We start from the raw sequence: 18986 nt of genomic DNA, 5'->3' as shown, positions 1-18986 counted from the left end.
GGAGGGTTGGAATTGACATAAAAAAAAACAAGAATCGACAGAAGTTCATTTGTAGTTCTAAACATATTTAGGGTGTTTTTTACTCACTTTTGTCTCTCCCACGACGTTATTCCTCACTCCTACAGCGTCCATCACAATTACATGCACATGGCCAATTATGCAAATTAGATGATGCCGTCATTTAGCGACTTCTAGCGACTTTTAGGACAGCCAAAAGCTACTTTACTTACGGAGGAGTTGGCAACACTGATGTGCATGTGTGGGAATCTGACAGTGTCTGTAGTTGGTGGCTGATATCCAGTAAGTAGTTCAAACAAAGTGCCCAGTTATCCAGCGCGTGGGGTAAACAGCAGAAATGACGAAAGCTACCTTGCACTGTATGAGAAAGCAACAACATTGATTGACTCTATTGAGACACACTCAAGACGATTTGCTGGCAAAGCAGTGGATCACTACAGGGGGAAAAAACCTCGGCTGAAGATGGTGGCGAGATTTCAGCTTGCTCCGAGTAACCTTAACTTTTATCCCTCTCAAACTTACTTAACCTCTCTGGGCTAGGTGGGACGCTTGCGCTTGCGTCCCACCTACTCAACAGCCAGTTGAATCCCGTGGCGCGTTATTCAAATACCTTAGAAATGCTATTACTTCAATTTCTCAAACATATGACTATTTTACAGCATTTTAAAGACAAGACTCTCGTTAATCTAACCACACTGTCCGATTTCAAAAAGGCTTTACAACGAAAGCAAAACATTAGATTATGTCAGCAGAGTACCCAGCCAGAAATAATCAGACACCCATTTTTCAAGCTAGCATATAATGTCACATAAACCCAAACCACAGCTACGGCTTTATGATGTCCCCGAGGACCAAGATGAGAAAGTGAAGCCATTAGTAAGCGACATCTGTAACCGTGTGGCACCGGACTTCCCCGATGGATATATGGATATGGCTGTGGATGTCGCTCATTGTATTGGGAAGAAACAAGATGCCATCGTCAGCCGCTCGATCATCATCCAGTTTGCTTTTCGCACAGCGAGAGATACAGTTTGGAAGAAAGCAAAGGAAAGCGCCTTTCTGAAAGAGAGAACATTTAGATTTGGTGAGGACTTGACTGCAGCAGACAAGGCAGCAAAGGCAAAATTGTGGCCTCTTGTACAACAGGCCCGAAATCAAGGAAAGGGTGGATACTACAGGTGAATCAGAGCCTTTTTCGCCGACGGAAAAGAAATACAACCGTGGTGATTTGTTCTGTCGGTATGTTTACAAGGTAGCTCCTTCCCCACTGCAAACTCAGCGTTCTAGTTTTGAATTATGGTGTTACTGTTTACAAGTTAAGACTTCTGTTAATACATATATGAAGCAACTTTTTATAGAGAGGGTAGAGTTGAGATTGCATAGGATTTTTCTTTCTATTCTACAGATATGGACTTGAAGTTTATGTCAATCAATGCCAGGGGGATAAGAAACCTGTTGAAGAAAAGTTTTTTTTTTTTGTAAGGACTGAAACGCAGATCTTGTATTCGTTCAAGAAACACATTCATGCAAAGAGGACTATAATTATTGGAAAAAATCAGTTGGGCAATATCATTTTTTGGCCCATGGGACTAATCATTCAGCTGGGGTTGCAATTTTAGCATACCATTTCAAAGGGAAATTTTTGTTTACTCAAATGGACTCCAATGGACATTGGCTAGTAGCGGTCATCAACCACATGGACAGTAGATACTTTTTAATTTGGAAAAGAGGAGAGGGGAACTCAACACACTTTGAAACTTAAGATTAATGTTGTTACCACTGAGGATAGAGAGTTGTTATCAGACTTTACCACTGAGTTTTATGAGAATCTTTAATCCTTAGATAACAATTTGAGTGACTATGGATCTCCTTGATTCTATAGAGAATGTTAATTCGGTTAGTGAAGAATTCAAATTGGTCTTGTTGTCAAGATTTATCCATTATGGACATCCAGTACGGGGTTGCTCAGTTAAAAAATCTCCAGGTTGTGATGGATTAACCTCTGAATTTTACAAAACCTTCTCTGAAGAAATAGCACCATTTTTACTTGAAACCTTTAAGGAGGCTATAAAGGAGGGAGAACAACCTGCCTCTCTGAAGCAAGGGGTTATTACTCTTATACCTAAACCACACAAGGATCTCTTAAATGTTGATAATTGGCGTCCAATCACACTCCTAAATTATAGCCTTTAATCTTTGCAAAAAGGTTAAAGTCTTGCTTGAATGATCTGATTGACATTCAATCAGGGTTTATGAAAGGGCGCCATATATCTAATAATCCGAGGCTGGTGTTAGACTTGGTTGAGTATTGTGATCTATTGGATGACTTCCCTGTTATCCTATTTTTGGATTTTCAGAAAGCATTTGATACAGTAAGTCACAATTTTATCTTTGATTGTCTTAAGCATTTGAAATGTGGTTGTTTTTTTGTTGATGCTATTAGAACTCTGTATAATGGTGACAATAGCTGTATCAAACTGTCATGGAACATCCTCAAGGTTTAACATTTACAAAGGAATACGACAAGGTTGCCCAATTTCACCTTTTTTATTTTTGTTAGCATCTCAAATTTTATGCTCATTAGTTCATAAAAGTCAATTTGAAGGCATTACATTCCAGGCCAGAGAGATCAAGATATCCCAACTGGTGGATTACAGCTCACTTTTTTTGAAAAATGTGTCACAAGCTAGATTAGCATTGGATATCGTGAAGCAGTTCTCCAAAATCTCAGGTTTGGCATTAAATATTTCCAAATGTGAGATGTTTGTTTTAAAAGGAGCTGTCAATCCAGCAGATTGTAACATCTCTGAAAAAGATGCTGTAACCTACCTCGGCGTAAAGATCACCAAAAATGTTAAGGCTGTGAATGATATTAATTTGAACCCTGTAACTGAATCTGTCCCCCCCAAAACGTCCTCCTCATGGTTAGGGAGGGATTTAAGTCTTCAAGGAAGGGTGCTTTTATCCAAAGCTGAGGGGCTATCTTTTTTCATCGATTGACATTCCCAAATCCACTTGCTGTACCTTAGATAGGCTTTTCTACAACTTCATATGGGAAAACATGCCACATAAGATAAAAAGAGATTTTATCACCAACAGGGTTTGTGATGGCGGTCTAAATGTCTGAGACTTAACTCTTCAAATCAGATAAAGGTCAACTGGATTAAAAGGTACGTAAAAAAATCCTCAGTTTCTGGAATATTATACCTCATTTTGTTTTTCAGAAGTTTGGAGGGTTTAATTTTTTACTACAAAGTCCATATATTGTGGGTAAACTTCCTGTGAAACTAGCAGCTTTTCACAAGCAGGCTTTAATGTCCTGGACTTTGTTGTATAAACACAACTTTTCACCTCATAAATGATTTATATGGAACAATGGGTTGATATGACATAGAAACAAGATGTTATTTAACCATAAATGGTTCTCGAAAAACATTGTACTTGTCAGCCATTTAGTTAATATTAGTTGGAATCTATTGAAAAGCTTTATGGAAAGATACAACTGAAGTTTCAAGCAAGGAATATGACACTGTTATTAAAGCTATACCTAGTGGGATAAAAACTTTACTTCAGAATAATGCATATTTTGGAATATCTCCGATTGTAAGCGATATCCAGGTGAATGCCATTGGTCTACTAGATACGAAATTCAACAATGTTAAGGGATATTTTCTACAGGAAGTCAATTCCCTCTGCAAAATTTTGTTGGGCTTCGTTTGATGTAAACTGGCGCCGTGCTTGGCTCACTCCACACAAATGTATGGTGACCAATAAAGTAAAGGAGATCTCCTTTAAGATTATCCATAGATTCTATCCGTGTAACAGCTTGATTTCTAAATATATACCTGATGTTAGCAGTGAATGCAGTTTGTGAACCCTTTCCTTAATTTTTTTATCTGATTTGGAAAAATATTTAGTCTTTAAAACGTATACAAAACAAAATGTAAAAAAAATGTATTCGCTATATGTCTGTATTTGAATTGATATAATGTGGATTATTATTATTATTTTTGGAAATTCTCATTTCTTTGTGGAATCCCTCTAGCTGTTATGTTCATGTTTTGCATGTTACTGTTAATTAAAAAATAACAACAAGAAAAAGATCACTATAGGGCAGAATTATTTTAAGCGTTGGATGGTGGGGGTTCAGTTTGGCGACCATTTTGACAAGGACAGTCTAAACGTCCTGCAAAAGTTGAAAAGAGCGCTTCTCACGGGGGAGTTGGATGAGTCTAGAGATCAATACCCTGAGCTGAACATAGATTATTTTTCAGTGCAGTTGCCCCTCTTTTGCAACAAATACCACTGTAGCAGTAGTGGAGAGGCAGTTAAGGTCCTCAGAGGCTTCCAGTGGACGTGCAGGGGTTGGTTGACCAAGTTGAGGTGCTGATCAGAATTTTGTTTGTGGTACCAGTGTCTTCATGTGAGGCTGAGGAGTTTCAGTGCACTCCGTAGGTTAAAGACTTGGCTACGGACCAGCATGGGCCAAGAGAGACTGAACGGCGTAGTTGTCTGTAATGTACATAAAGACAGGCTGGACAGTCTACAGGGAAAATATCTGCCAGCAATTTGTTGGATCCATTGAAACCTGCAAACATATGTTTGGTTCTTTTGTTCAGTAGTGTGTATAGCAGTGGTTCTCAACCTTTTTTGGGTACAGGAACCCCTGCATATTTTGAGGCAAGGCAGGCAAGGTTTGAGCTGTCATCAGGGACCTCCACCCCCTCTATATTATTTGTAAAGTTACTGGCATCCTTGTGGTACCGAATACATTCATTACATGGACCCATTGCAATTACACCAGGGCCACGGACCCCTGTTTGAGAACCCCTGGTGTATAGTATGATATTTGTTCTTTTGTTTAGTAGTTTTTAGTACACTTACTAGTACTGAATACATTCATTACACGGCCCCACTGCAATTACACCAGGGCCACGGACCCGTTTGAGAACCCCTGGTGTATAGTATGATATTTGTTCTTTTGTTTAGTCGTTTTTAATACTTGACAGTGCACTTACTAATTATTCATTTTGTTATTTTATTTAAAATGGCATACTTTGTGTGACATACTTGTCCATAGCTGCTGTTTGAAGAGTTGAGACACTGACTGAACAATAAATAAGTATTTTGAAGGATATTTTGGTTGATTTATTTGGGTTATTCATTGAAGTAGCTTTTAGAACTGTACTTATTTTGAGCTTTTTTGTTCTTGTAAAGCTATTGTAGTAGACTCAGGCCAGTGGCACATATTTAATGACTATATAAATGTATCAGAAAAAATCAAATGAAAAGGTCATTTCAATACGGAGACCAACTTCGATGGTTCTCAATGGATTCTTTTAGATGAGATCACATCATGTTCATTGTATTTACGAAAACTGCACCCATACAGTGTACAGTACCATTGCCACCTAGTGGCCTTTCTTGGTATTTCTGGTTGTAAATACAAACACCTGCATACATACTGGACTGATAAGGAAAACTGCTATAACTATTAGTACTAGAAGTATTATAATGATTTAAACATTTGAACAAGTTGAGACAATCCTTCAGTTAACTACTGTACCCATCAATTATCCAGTTGTAGTAATTATGGTTCCTAAATATACATTTAACATATTACAACGTAGGCTGTGTTACATCACTACTTTTGGTGTCCCCCTCAGGAACTGCTCTTGAGAAAATCTCATGTAGCCCCTGCATGTATTGTAATGTTTTTAAAACTGCCTATGCAGCTAATGGGGATCCATAATAAATACAAAGTCTGGACATGCAGCCATTTTGAGTGTACCCATAAGTTTACAACACCCTTCTATGGATTCTATTTCTATGGGGGCAATGCAACAAGCTGCCTAAATCGCGGGTTTCCCGGCAATGCAAGATGGGAGTAACTATATAATTTTGCCAAATGTATTTCAATTTATACTTCCTGCGGCTATGGTTGTACCTCTGCACAACACCATTCACTGTTTTCACTGCAATAGAAAAAAGAACAAACCCCCCCCCCAAAAAAAAAAAATCAAATTTGTAAGGTAGTACAATTGGGTAGTTTGTGTAAAAATGTTTCTTCACCCACCCTCAGGCTCTTCACTTCTTTGGGAAATGTTCCTCCTCAGAGACAGAGGAAGATAATGAGGACGAGTCCCCTGGTTGATTCCCCCTCGCTGCTGGAGTCCCCGCCTGATTCCAGCACGTAGCCTACTGCTGGTCAGACCCTACACACAGGGTAACAATAACATTTGTGAACTATTTAACCCTAACCCCATCTCAAAACAGGCACAATGACTATGTAAAAAGAGTAACGTAGCGTTTGAAATCATGACACTCATAACAATCCAGTCCACCTGTTAATCTTAGGACAGACTAATTCTCAACTGTTATTTAAATGTTAAAGTTCATTCAAAGATGATACACCTCTTAGGGATGCCAGCTTGCTTTTCAAGGTGGTCATGGTGTCCAGCAGCACTTTGTTTTGGTATTTTTCTGCCTGTAGCTCAGCTCTCAGCTTTAGGACTTCAAGGGCCTTTGGGTCAGCTGTGAAACACACACATTTTAAGTCCGAACTCCTGCCCACCAGACTGCTTCCCTCTCTCAAATCAAATGGAAGTGAGGCTATTATAGGTTCCCTGTGTATTGTATAACCACAACTTGTCTAGTGGGATATTTTAATGACCATCCCCCACTTAAAAAAAGTGTTTGAATGAAAACTGCAAAATCCCAGTTATTTTTCATATTTTGCCTACATTTTAACACACTAGCATCAATAGACACTGAAATGGGCAATCACAATAGTAAAAAAATTCAACATCCTTACAAACGATGCTTGTGTTTAAATTGCTCACTGCCAAGAGACAACTTCTTCCAGGTTGGATCACAACTTCCAAATAATTTCCCTTCATCTTATTGACCATGCTGTGTACTGAAGTAACTATAACATACCAAATTACCATAGGCTAATAGGCAATGTAATTACTAATATTCTTTAGATTCACTGCAGCAAATTAAAAATAAGACAATACATTAAATGAGACATGTTCTTAGCTAAATTCTTCAGCCATCATAGTTTCATCTTTATATCATTAATGAAATGAGTTCCCATCAGAGACATCGTGTGCTGACATTGTGGTTTCTGCATTATGATCCATTTACATGACACCACCAATATATGGCTGATTCTCATTATCTGGCTGAACCCCTTCTATTACTCATTAAACTGAAAATAAAGTTATTTGATTTTGAACATATAGGCTTCAATTCATTCTATAGCAATTTACCTAAGCCTTAGCACTAGTGCTAGCAACAGGCTTGTCATCATAATTATGAACTAGCCTAAATGTAATTAATTCTGGAAGGTGTTACTTTCCTTGCTTGTTTGTCAGTTGGTAATGTATCGTTAGTTTGTAATGTCAAAGATTATCTATATACCTCTGGTAATGTCTAATTTGCCTAATTTTGTCTGGATTCTATAATTTATAGACGGTTTGTGTTGGGGACAAATCTTTTGACTTTTGGCCGACCATTGGGCTCTTCCTCCCTCTCCCTCCTCTCTCGGTCTCTGTGCTGTGTGGAACACCTAGGCTGCTGTTGCTGGGCTGGGAGAACAGAGAGTTTGTGGACCCGGCTGTATGGCCCTCTGTAGGCACCCCTGGGTCCCTGCTTGGCTCTTTTTAGATGGGGACGTCTTCACTGAAGGGGGAAGAGGGAGATTAGATGTTTATTATCCCAAGCTTGGGAAATTTCTTTGGCATGTTAAACTTCACAACATCATAAAGACACAAACTATCATCATGAAACGTCAAATATGTAATACATATAAATAAGAACAGAGGGGTGGGATGAATTCTACTCTGGCTGCATTCCTGTTCTTTCCTTTTCCTGAAGTGTGCACTCATTCACTCCCCTCATGCATTTCAAAGCATTGGATTGGTGCAAGCATGGCTGGAAGGAGTTCCCCACCATATTCCTCACATCCGTCAATTCCTTTAAAATACATGAGGGGGAGTGCACACTTTAGGGGAATCCAAAAAGGAATTGAAGGTCAATTGCCCCTCATAACAAATGTACTTCTGACAATCCCTGTACTTCAAGTGTACAGCCTGCATCCTTGATGACAAGAGAAAGTTAAATGTAAATCGCATTAACACAAATAGGTACAAATTACAAGAGAGCTGTAACAAGGCCTCCTAGTAGGAGGGGGGTGTGTAGGAATCAGGAGCAGGAGAGCAGAGAAGTTCCAGTGGCACACAACTTTTAAAATCAGGCGGTCCCAAAGGCACAATACAAACACATGGGAAAAACCGCACAAACGTAGTCGCCACCCACAGGGAAAAACCGCACACACGGAGGAGAAACCTCGACCCCGTGGTGCAGGCACGCACCCCTTACAAGCAAATACAAATAACCCCGCACAAAGCCTAGCCTGCAGCGGGGTGTATATAAACCCACCGAAATCAACTAAACTGAACACAGGTGTGAAAAAAACAGAGACACAAACGAAAAGGAAAATGGGATCGGTGGCAGCTAGTAGGCCGGCGACGACGACCGCCGAGCACCGCCCGAACAGGGAGAGGAGCCACCTTCTGTGGAAGTCGTGACAAGAGCAGTGCTCTGTTTAGAGTAAAACACGTGTTGCATCGACCTGCCTGCCGCTAAATACTGTACTAACTGCTTTACCGACCAAACAGCAGCTAAAAATTGTCAACGAGTAACAGCTCTAAAGTTCAGCGTAAAACGCATGTGTTGCACCGACCAAACTGCAGCGAAAAACTGTCTAATAGCTCTAAACTTAGGTGAAACACACGTAGCACAGACCAACTGCCGCTGTCTGCTAACAGCTTTTCAGAGTAAAACATGTCGCACTGACAAACCTGCTGGCAGTAGTCAGTAAAGTCCGCTAGCTACTGAGTTAATAGTTAATACCGCTCTGTTGAAAATGTAAAACAGGTGATGCACTGATCCTCTGAGCGTACATACTGTCCAAAAACACCAAAAGTGGTATAACTTAATGTTACTGTAGCTAGCTAATTAGCTCTAGCTAGATGCTCACATTAGCATCTGACTATGCAAATCGTGCAGTAACAGTAAGACTACAATGCTAGCTAGTTGTAATATTTCAACAGTTTTAATTTATATACAATGAACTTACCTCGAATTCTAATTAAATTTAGAAATGAAGAAATTCTGTGAATGACTTGTGATGTTGGACGGATCCACACTCTCGATCTGTCCACTCCTTCCATTCACGAGACACTTGCAAATAGCCAATGGCGGCAAAATCTAAATGTAACCAGCATTAGTGGGCGTGGTCATGCTGTTTTACGCCAATAGAATTTCATCTGCATTTTTGTCCCACTCTAACTGGTAATAATTACTCTAAAATGATTTCATTTCACTACTTGAGAGGAAAATAATTTTAACTCCAGAAAAAACAGTGTCTATCAGAATGGATAGACTTACAGAGAAAGGAACACACAAGGGTCCAGACCAAGGGATTAAAGCCAGACAGGGCCACTGCCCAACCTCCTCATCCACATACTAAGGAACAAGACAGGATCAATTTAAGAGTCAGTTTGAATGACAGACTGGTATAGAAGTGACAGACTAGTATTGAGAGGATCACAAGAGGAGGCCACTGCAGTGATAGATTCTAAGACAATTGGCATTTGAAATACAGAGGTCAGTTTGAATGTCAGATTGTTATTGAACCAATATTGCTTATGAAGCAGTATTGTTATTGCCTGGGTGCCAGTCTGTTTCAGTTCTCTGACAACTCCTTATGGGATTGTTAAGCCAATACCATTTTGCAACGAGGGAATTGGCAAGAGAGCAGAAACAGCCTGACACCCAGGCTATTGATATTGATGTCTTATTCTTATCAGAGACAGGGGACATGTTAATGTGTACTATCTATACTACAACACTGTAAGCCTCTCAGCTGGGGGACGATCTCTCAAATTTTGTGCTGATTTTCTTCATTTTAGGCTCAAAAGAAGTGTGTTGTCCTCTTACATACCACTGGCAATTTTATATTCCTCTGTGTTTTGTATTTATGTTTATTTTCCCGTTTTATATGTTTGGAATGGCACGGTTACGACAGGAGATTCAGCTGTCATAGTGTAAATGGTGTAAGCAGTTGTAGGCCTATTTTTTTTATCAGAATGACTACATTACCCCTAATGCTCATCGACTAGACATTTGAAATTACCATTGCAATTATGCATCACAAAAGTAATACAAATGCATGCAACATGCAGGATTTGCCAGTATCCAAGGTATCCAATCAACTGCGCTGCTGCACTTATGGCCTATGAACTATGGGCAGGTGCATAAAATCTTTAACTGCATTATCTCATGACCCGCTGCCCTGTTTCCCCCAAGTCTTAAACTAACCCTAAATACCATACCAGAGAGCATAATTTAGCCTCAGAGGATCAATACCATCTGTAAAAAAAAATGCTGTGGATTGTGTGTAAACGTAATCAGAATTGTATACAGTCGGTAAGCCCGCCGCAAAATGGGCAGCATGCGCAGCAAATATCAAACAGCAGACTGTTGGGTAGCGGCTGTCAGTAAAACAGCAGCTAAAATAGCATGGCCTTTTGCAATATTTCAAAATACAATCATGGGAAAAACAATTTGGAAAATAAATGACTACCCCTGAAATGAGAAGACTAATCTGTCTGTAGTTAGGCTACATACATATTTTATGAAGTCCCTCCCAGCATCCCCAACTCTAAACATCTTCCCCAGGCCTTCCTGCGGCTATGCCTATGCCATTTTTAAATAGGCCTATATGTGGACAACATGGGTTCAGGGTAGGCCAATCACAAAATCGAAATATTATATTTTAAATAGAAAGCAAGTGCCATGATTCCACAGATTTGATTTTTAAATGCTCCAGAGTTGAGAATATTGCTTTATATAGAGACCAAAAAGATGAACAGATTAACACATTTTTGATTTGTAGGAAGGGGAATTGCGTTGAATGAAATGATTATTTTTGAACGATTTGCTGCCCATAACGGCAAGGTACCGCTAGTTACAGTACTAATAATCTATGACCCTCTAATAATGTGATTGGCTATCTGCAGGTGCTGACCGTTGGTTAAGCACTAGTTTCCCAGATTCAGTGAGGTCAAAGGGGTAATAGGGTACAGCCATCAAAATAAGGAAATTCTCCCAATAAGATCAGATGAGCTTTGGTTAATAAGTGTGAATGGTTACCTGCGTGTTTAACACTGCCAGCTCTCTCACCAGAATCCTCCCAGCACAGGTGAGATAGTAGACTGATTTGGGCTTGGAGATGACAGGCTATGAGGAAGAGGGAATATGTTCAAAGGCATTTTTTTATTATATTGTTTTATAGAAAACTAGTGACTTGATATTAATGTTTAATATCCTCTAAAGACCAGAGTATGAGAATGGATAGATTTACAGAGATAGGAACACACAAGGGACATGTTTGTTTGTTGTTATTAATAGGGGGATTCCATAGCATGTGGGCTACATTGTAAAAAGTATAACATCTCCTCTGGGGTTGCTAGGTATCTTGACCAAATGGCACTACGTTCCCTAATTAGTGCACTGGGACCTGGGAGGAAGTTCTGGACGGCAAGGGATCCTGGACATGGGAGGTGATCCAGGCTGGATGGGATCGCCTTCCATGGGAACAGGTGGAGGCAGCGAGAGCAGAGCGGCGACGAGAGGAGGCACGATACCAACGGCGAGGCAAGTGCGGGAGGCAGCGGGGTGGCATACGGGGAGATTGGCAGAGTCAGGTTGGAGACCTGTGCCAACTCCCCGGGCTTACTGTGGGGGGCGAGTGTCCGAGCAAGCACCGTGTTATGCTGAGATACGCACTGTGTCGCCAGTACGCAGCTACAGCCCGGTGCGCTCGGTGCAAGCTCCTCACAGGTGCCGTGCTAGAGTTGGCATTCAACCAGGAAGGAGTATGCCTGCTCAGCGTTCCTGGTCTCCGGTGCGTCTTCTCAGCCCAGGTTATCCTGCGCCAGCTCTACGCACGGTAACCCCAGTTCGCCAACACAAACCTGTGCAACCTGTCACAACGCCTCGCGCTTGTCCAGCTACAGAGGTTTTACAGCCAGGACGGGTTGTGCCAGCCATAAGCTCCAGATCTCTAGTGCGCCTCCACGACCCAGTATACCCTGTGCCTGCTCTGCGCACCTGGCCTCCGGCGACGCTCTCCAGTCCGGAGCCTCCAGCGACGTTCCCTAGTCCAGAACTCCCAGCGATGTTCCCTAGTCCGGTGAGACCTATTCCAGCTCTGCGAAGGAAACCTACAGCGACGTTCCCTAGTCCAGAACTCCCAGCGACGTTCCCTAGTCCGGTGAGACCTATTCCAGCTCCACGAATGAAGCCTCCAGTGATGATCTATGGTCCAAAGCCTGTAGGGATGATCCATGGCAAGAAGCCTGTAGTGATGATCCATGGCAAGAAGCCTGTAGTGATGATCCATGGCAAGAAGCCTGTAGGGATGATTCATGGCAAGAAGCCTGTAGGGATGATCCATGGCCCAGAGCCTGTAGAGATGATCCATGGCACAAAGCCTCCAGTGATGATCCATGGCACGGAACCTGTTGTGATGATCCATGGCACGGAGCCTGCAGTGACAGCCTACAGTCCGGAATCTGCAGTGACGGCCTACAGTCCGGAACCTCCTAAGACGGCCTATAGTCCGGAACCTCCTGAGACGGCCTACAGTCCGGAACCTCCTGAGACGGCCTACAGTCCCGGAACCTCCTGAGACGGCCTACAGTCCAGAGCCTCCAGCGGCGGCCTGCAGCCCAGAGCCTCCAGCGATGATCTACAGTACGGTTCCTCCAACGACGATCCACGGTCCGGTGGTACTAAAGCGGAGGGATCAGCGGGTGGAGCGGGGATTCCGCCCCGAACCGAAGCCGCCTCCTCTGCTGGAGGTTAAGGTTATGTGGACATCATTTGAGCCACCATAGACAATTATCACCCTCCCTACCCTCCCTTTTGTTTTGTGGTTTCTGTTGTGTTATGTTGCATTCGGAGTCTGCACCTTTGGGGGGGGGGGGGGGGGGTACTGTCACGTCCTGACCCTAGTAAGATGTAATTTTCTATAGTAGAGTAGGTCAGGGTGTGACAGGGGGTGTTTGATGTTTTTCTATTTCTATGTTTTCGTTATAGTTTTTCTATTTCTATGTTGGGATTTTTTGGGTTGGTCTCCAATTGGAGGCAGCTGGTCTTCGTTACCTCTGATTGGAGATCATTTTTAAGTAGGGGTTTTCTTCCTGGGTTTTTGTGGGTTATTATCTTTTGAGTAGTGTCTGTTTCTCTCTGCATCACGGTATGTTTTTTGTAAATTCAGTTATTTTGTGTATTGCAAAAGTTTCACGGATTTAATGAAATGTGGAACTACAACCACGCTGCACTTTGGTCCGATCCTGGCGACAGCCGTGACAGGAGGTCTACAATAGTTTTTCTGAGGTCTTGGCTGATTTCTTTAGATTTTCCCATAATGTCAAGCAAAGAGGCACTGAGTTTGAAGGTAGGCCTTGAAATACATCCACAGGTACACCTCCAAATGACTCAAATGATGTCAATTAGCCTATCAGAAGCTTCTAAAGCCATGACATAATTTTCTGGAATTTTCCAAGCTGTTTAAAGTCAGTCAACTTAGTGTATGTAAACTTCTGACCCACTGGAATTGTGATACAGTGAATTATAAGTGAAATAATCTGTCTGTAAACAATTGTTGGAAAAATTACTTGTGTCATGCACAAAGTAGATGTCCTAACCGACTTGCCAAAACTATAGTTTGTTAACAAATCATTTGTGGAGTGGTAAAAAAACGAGTTTTAATGACTCCAACCTAAGTGTATGTAAACGTCCGACTTTTTTTAATGGGCTAGAGGGCTTATTTTACCTGGAGGAGGGTTACTTACTGGCTCTTGTAGTTGACCAGAAATTCATGTTGCTTCTTTGAAATCTGATGAATTTACAATCAGTACTATTACCTAGACAACTGTATTAATATTATTGAAGGCTACAATAAAAGTCCTAAAATAATCTACTTCTTGTGTGGTGGGACCCCTACTCATCGTGTACCAGGTAGGACAGAATTATTCTTCCAACATCCATTAGATATGATGATCATTTAATCCCTCTTGTTTGAATCAGAGCAGAGGCTTGTATCAAAACTCAGATGACCAATGATGATTTGAACCCCATATTTATTCAAAATCTGCATAGGGGAGAGTGGGGTAATTTGAGCAAAAGGGGTGACTTGAACCACCCTCGTTTCGAGGAAACCATACACAAAATGAAGCGCTCATCATTTCATGGAGTCTATGAGGAAAGAAACCACATGGAAAAAGTGATAAACAAGTAAGGTCCAAAAAACAGATTTTCACCAAGTCAAATGAATGTATTGTGTTAGAGGTTTATGCTTGTCTCTAAACCAAAATAGATCACTTTAAGATTGTTCTATACATCAGTTGGGGTCTCTAGAAGCTTTAAAATGAGGTGCTAAACCTGTCAGGCGCTGATCACTGCTAGAGGCGTCACATTTTGCCCCGCGATGAACCATGAAACAGGCAAAGCGTCAATACAGGGCTAAGATTGAATCATAATACACCGGCTCCGACGCTCGTCTTATGTGGCAGGGCTTGCAAACTATTACAGACCACAAAGGGAAGCACAGCCGCGAGCTGCCCAGTGACATGAGCCTACCAGACGAGCTAAATCACTTCTAAGCTCGTTTCGAGGCAAGCAACACTGAGGCATGCATGAGAGCATCATGAGAGAGCACGACTGTGTGATCACACTCTCCGTAGCCGATGTGAGTAAGACCTTTAAACAGGTCAACATGCACAAGGCTGCGGGGCCAGACGATGGCAGGTGTCTTCACTGACATTTTCAACATGTCTGTGATCGAGTCTGTAATACCAACATGTTTCAAGCAGACCACCATAGTCCCTGTACCTAAGAACACAAAGGCAACCTGCCTAAATGACTACAGACCCGTAGCACTCACGTCCGTAGCCATGAAGTGCTGTGAAAGGTTGGTAATGGCTCACATCAACACCATTATCCCATAAACCCTAGACCCACTCCAATTTGCATACCACCCAAACAGATCCACAGATGATGCAATCTCTATTGCACTCCACACTACCTTTCCCACCTGGACAAAAGGAACACTTATGTGAGAATGCTATTCATTGACTACAGCTGAGCGTTCAACACCATAGTACCCTCAAAGCTCATCACTAAGCTAAGGATCCTGGGACTAAACACCTCCCTCTGCAACTGGATCCTGGACTTCCTGACGGGCCGCCCCCAGGTGGTGAGGGTAGGTAGCAACACATCTGCCACATTGATCCTCAACACTGGAGCCCCCCAAGGGTGCGTGCTCAGTCCCCTCCTGTACTCCATGTTCACCCACGACTGCATGGCCAGGCACGACTCCAACACCATCTTAAGTTTGCAGACGACAACAGTGGTAGGCCTGATCACCAGCATTAACGAGACCGCCTATAGGGAGGAAGTCAGAGACCTGGCCGGGTGGTGCCAGAATAACAACCTATCCCTCAACGTAACCAAAACTAAGGAGATGATTGTGGTGTCCACATCAACAACAAACTAGAATGTTCGAAACACATCAAGACAGTCGTGAAGAGGGCACGACAAAGCCTATTCCCCCTCAGGAAACTAAAAAGATTTGGCATGGGTCCTGAGATCCTCAAAAGGTTCTACAGCTGCAACATCGAGAGCATCCTGACCGGTTGCATCACTGCCTGGTACAGCAATTGCTCGGCCTCTGACCGCAAGGCACTACAGAGGGTAGTGCGTACGGCCCAGTACATCACTGGGGCTTAGCTGCCTGCCATCCAGGACCTCTACACCAGGCGGTGTCAGAGGAAGGCCCAAAAAATTGTCAAAGACCCCAGCCACCCCAGTCATAGACTGTTCTCTCTACTACCGCATGGCAAGCGGTACCGGACAAAAAGGCTTCTCAACAGTTTTTACCCCCAAGCCATAAGACTCCTGAACAGCTAATGAAATGGCTACCCGGACAATTTGCATTGTGTGCCCCTCTTTTTACGCTGCTGCTACTCTCTGTTTAGCATATATGCATAGTCACTTTAACTATACATTCATGTACATACTACCTCAATTGGGCCGACCAACCAGTGCTCCTGCACATTGGCTAAATGGGCTATCTGCATTGTGTCCCACCCACCACCCGTCAACCCCTCTTTTATGCTACTGCTACTCTCTGTTCATCATATATGCATAGTCACTTTAACCATATCTACATGTACATACCACCTCAATCAGCCTGACTAAACGGTGTCTTTATGTAGCCTCGCTACTTTTATAGCCTCGCTACTGTATAGCCTGTCATTTTACTGTTGTTTTATTTCTTTACCTACCTATTGTTCCCCTAATACCTTTTTTTCACTATTGGTTAGAGCCTGTAAGTAAGCATTTCACTGTAAGGTCTACACATATTGTATTCCGCGCACGTGACAAATAAACTTTGATTAGATTTGATTCAGATCTGGGCTCTATCCCGGGCTGTGTCGCAGTGGTCCAAACAGTGGTGGTCCACTGTTTGGACCACCACCCAGGACAATGGATCGGATCCCAGTAGGCGACCCAAAACGGCACCGCAGAAAGGGCAGACGGAGCGGTATTCTGGACAGGCTCTGTAGATGGGCACATCGCTCACCGCTCCCGAGTGTACTACTCGCCAATGTCCAGTCTCTTGACAACAAGGTAGACAAAATTCGAGCAAGGGTTGCCTTCCAGAGAGACATCAGAGATTGTTACATTCTCTGTTTCACGAAAGCATGGCTCTCTCGGGATACGTTATCAGAGTTGGTACAGCCACCCGGTTTCTTCACGCATCGCGCCGACAGAAACAAACGTCTCTCTGGTAAGAAGAAGGGCGGGGGTGTATGCCTTATGATTAATGAGTCAGTGGTGTGATCATAACAACATACAGGAACTCAAGTCCTTTTGTTCACCTGACCTAGAATTCCTTACAATCAAATGCCAACCACATTATCTACCAAGAGAATTCTCTTTGATTATAAATCACAGCCGTGTATATCCCCCCCAAGCAGACACCTCGACAGCCCTGAAAGAACTTCATTGGACTCTACGTAAACTGGAAACCACATATCCTGAGGCTGCATTTATTGTAGCTGGGGATTTTAACAAAGCTAATCTGAAAACAAGGCTCCCAAAGTTTTATCAGCATATCGAATGCGCAACCTGTGCTGGCAGGATTCTGGATCATTGCTACTCTAACTTTCGCAATGCAGACAAAGCCCTCCCTCGCCCTCCTTTCGGCAAATCTGACCACGACTCCATTTTGTTCCTCCCAGCCTATAGACAGAAACTAAAACAGGAAACGCCCGTGCTCACGTCTGTTCAGCGCTAGTCCGATCAATCTGATTCCACGCTTATATATGTTCCGGATAGCCTCAGACAACAACATTGATGTATACGCTGATTTGGTGAGCGAGTTTATTAGCAAGCACATCGGCGAAGTACCCACGATGACTATTAAAACCTTCCCCAACCAGAAACAGTGGATTGATGGCAACATTCACGCAAAACTGAAAGCGCGAACCACTGCTTTTAATCATGGCAAGGCGACCGGAAACATGACCGTGTCACGGCTGTCGAAAGGATCGGACCAAAGTGCAGCGTGGTTGTAGTTCCACATTTTATTAAATCCGTGAAACTTTGCAAAACATAAATAACTGAATTTACAAAACAACAAACCGTGACGCAGAGAGAAACAAACACTACTCAATAGATAATCACCCACGAAACCCAGGACGATAAACCCCTACTTAAATATGATCTCCAATCAGAGGTAACAAGGACCAGCTGCCTCCAACTGGAGATCAACCCAAAAGAAACATAGAAATAGAAAAACTAGAACTTAAACATAGAAATAGAAAACATAGAAAAACACAACACCTGTCACGCCTTGACCTACTCTACCATAGAAAATCACATCTTACTATGGTGAGGACGTGACAGACCGAATACAAAGTGTGTAGCTATTCCCTCCGCAAGGCAATCAAACAAGCTAAGCATCAGTATAGAGACAAAGTAGAGTCGCAATTCAACGGCTCAGACATGAGACATATGCGGCAGGGTCTACAGTCAATCACGGATTACAAAAATAAAACAGACACCGACGTCTTGCTCCAAGATAAACTAAACAACTTCTTTGCTCACTTTAAGGACAACACAGTGCCATTGACACGGCCCGCTACCAAAACCTGCGGGCTCTCCTTCACCGGAGTCAACGTGAGTAACCCATTTAAACGTGTTAACCCTCGCAAGGCTGCTGGCCCAGACGGCATCCCTAGCCGCGTCCTAAGAGCATGCGCAGACCAGCTGGCTGGTGAGTTTACGGACATATTAAATCAATCCGTATTCCAGTCGGCTGTTCCCACATGCTTCAAGAAGGCCACCGTTTTTCCTGTTCTCAAGAAAGCTAATGTAACTGAGCTAAATGACTATCCCCCTGTAGAACTCACTTCCGTCATCATGAAGTGCTTCGAGAGACTAGTCAAGGATCATATCACCTCTACCTTACCTGACACCCTAGACCCACTCCAATTTGTTAACCGCCCCAATAGGTCCACAGACGACGCAATTGCAATCACACTGCACGCTGCCCTAACCCATCTGGACAAGAGGAATACCTTTGTAAGAATGCTGTTCATGGATTACAGCTCAGCATTTAACAGCATAGTACCCTCCAAACTACACTTGTGTGTGTATAAGGTAGTTGTTTTGAAATTGTTAGATTTTCCTGCACGGTCGGAACTAGAAGCACAAGCATTTCACTACACTCGCATTAACATCTGCTAACCATGTGTTTGTGACCAATAACATTTGATTTGTTTTGACATGATGTAAAATTAGTTTCAGATTGACAGGTAATG

At 42.6% G+C, this 18986-nt stretch overlaps 1 long non-coding RNA gene across 2 annotated transcripts; it reads right to left on the bottom strand.

Annotated features, from left to right (window-relative positions):
• Positions 1-5224: 5224 nt before the first annotated feature.
• On the bottom strand, positions 5225-9588 carry LOC115184915 (uncharacterized). 2 transcript variants are annotated; one of them, XR_003874689.1, is made up of 4 exons: positions 9164-9588; positions 7444-7704; positions 6433-6552; positions 5225-6233 (listed from the first exon to the last, which is right to left on the bottom strand). It is a non-coding gene; the product is annotated as an uncharacterized LOC115184915 (long non-coding RNA). The 2 variants fall into 2 exon arrangements; XR_003874688.1 differs by having other exon boundaries at positions 6433-7704.
• Between the last annotated feature and the right edge of the window lie 9398 nt (positions 9589-18986).

The sequence above is a fragment of the Salmo trutta genome, unplaced genomic scaffold (assembly GCF_901001165.1).
Source record: "Salmo trutta unplaced genomic scaffold, fSalTru1.1, whole genome shotgun sequence".
Taxonomy (NCBI): domain Eukaryota; kingdom Metazoa; phylum Chordata; class Actinopteri; order Salmoniformes; family Salmonidae; genus Salmo; species Salmo trutta.
The sequence above is the reverse complement of the archived record's forward strand: the minus strand, read 5'-3'. Positions and strand labels throughout refer to the sequence as shown.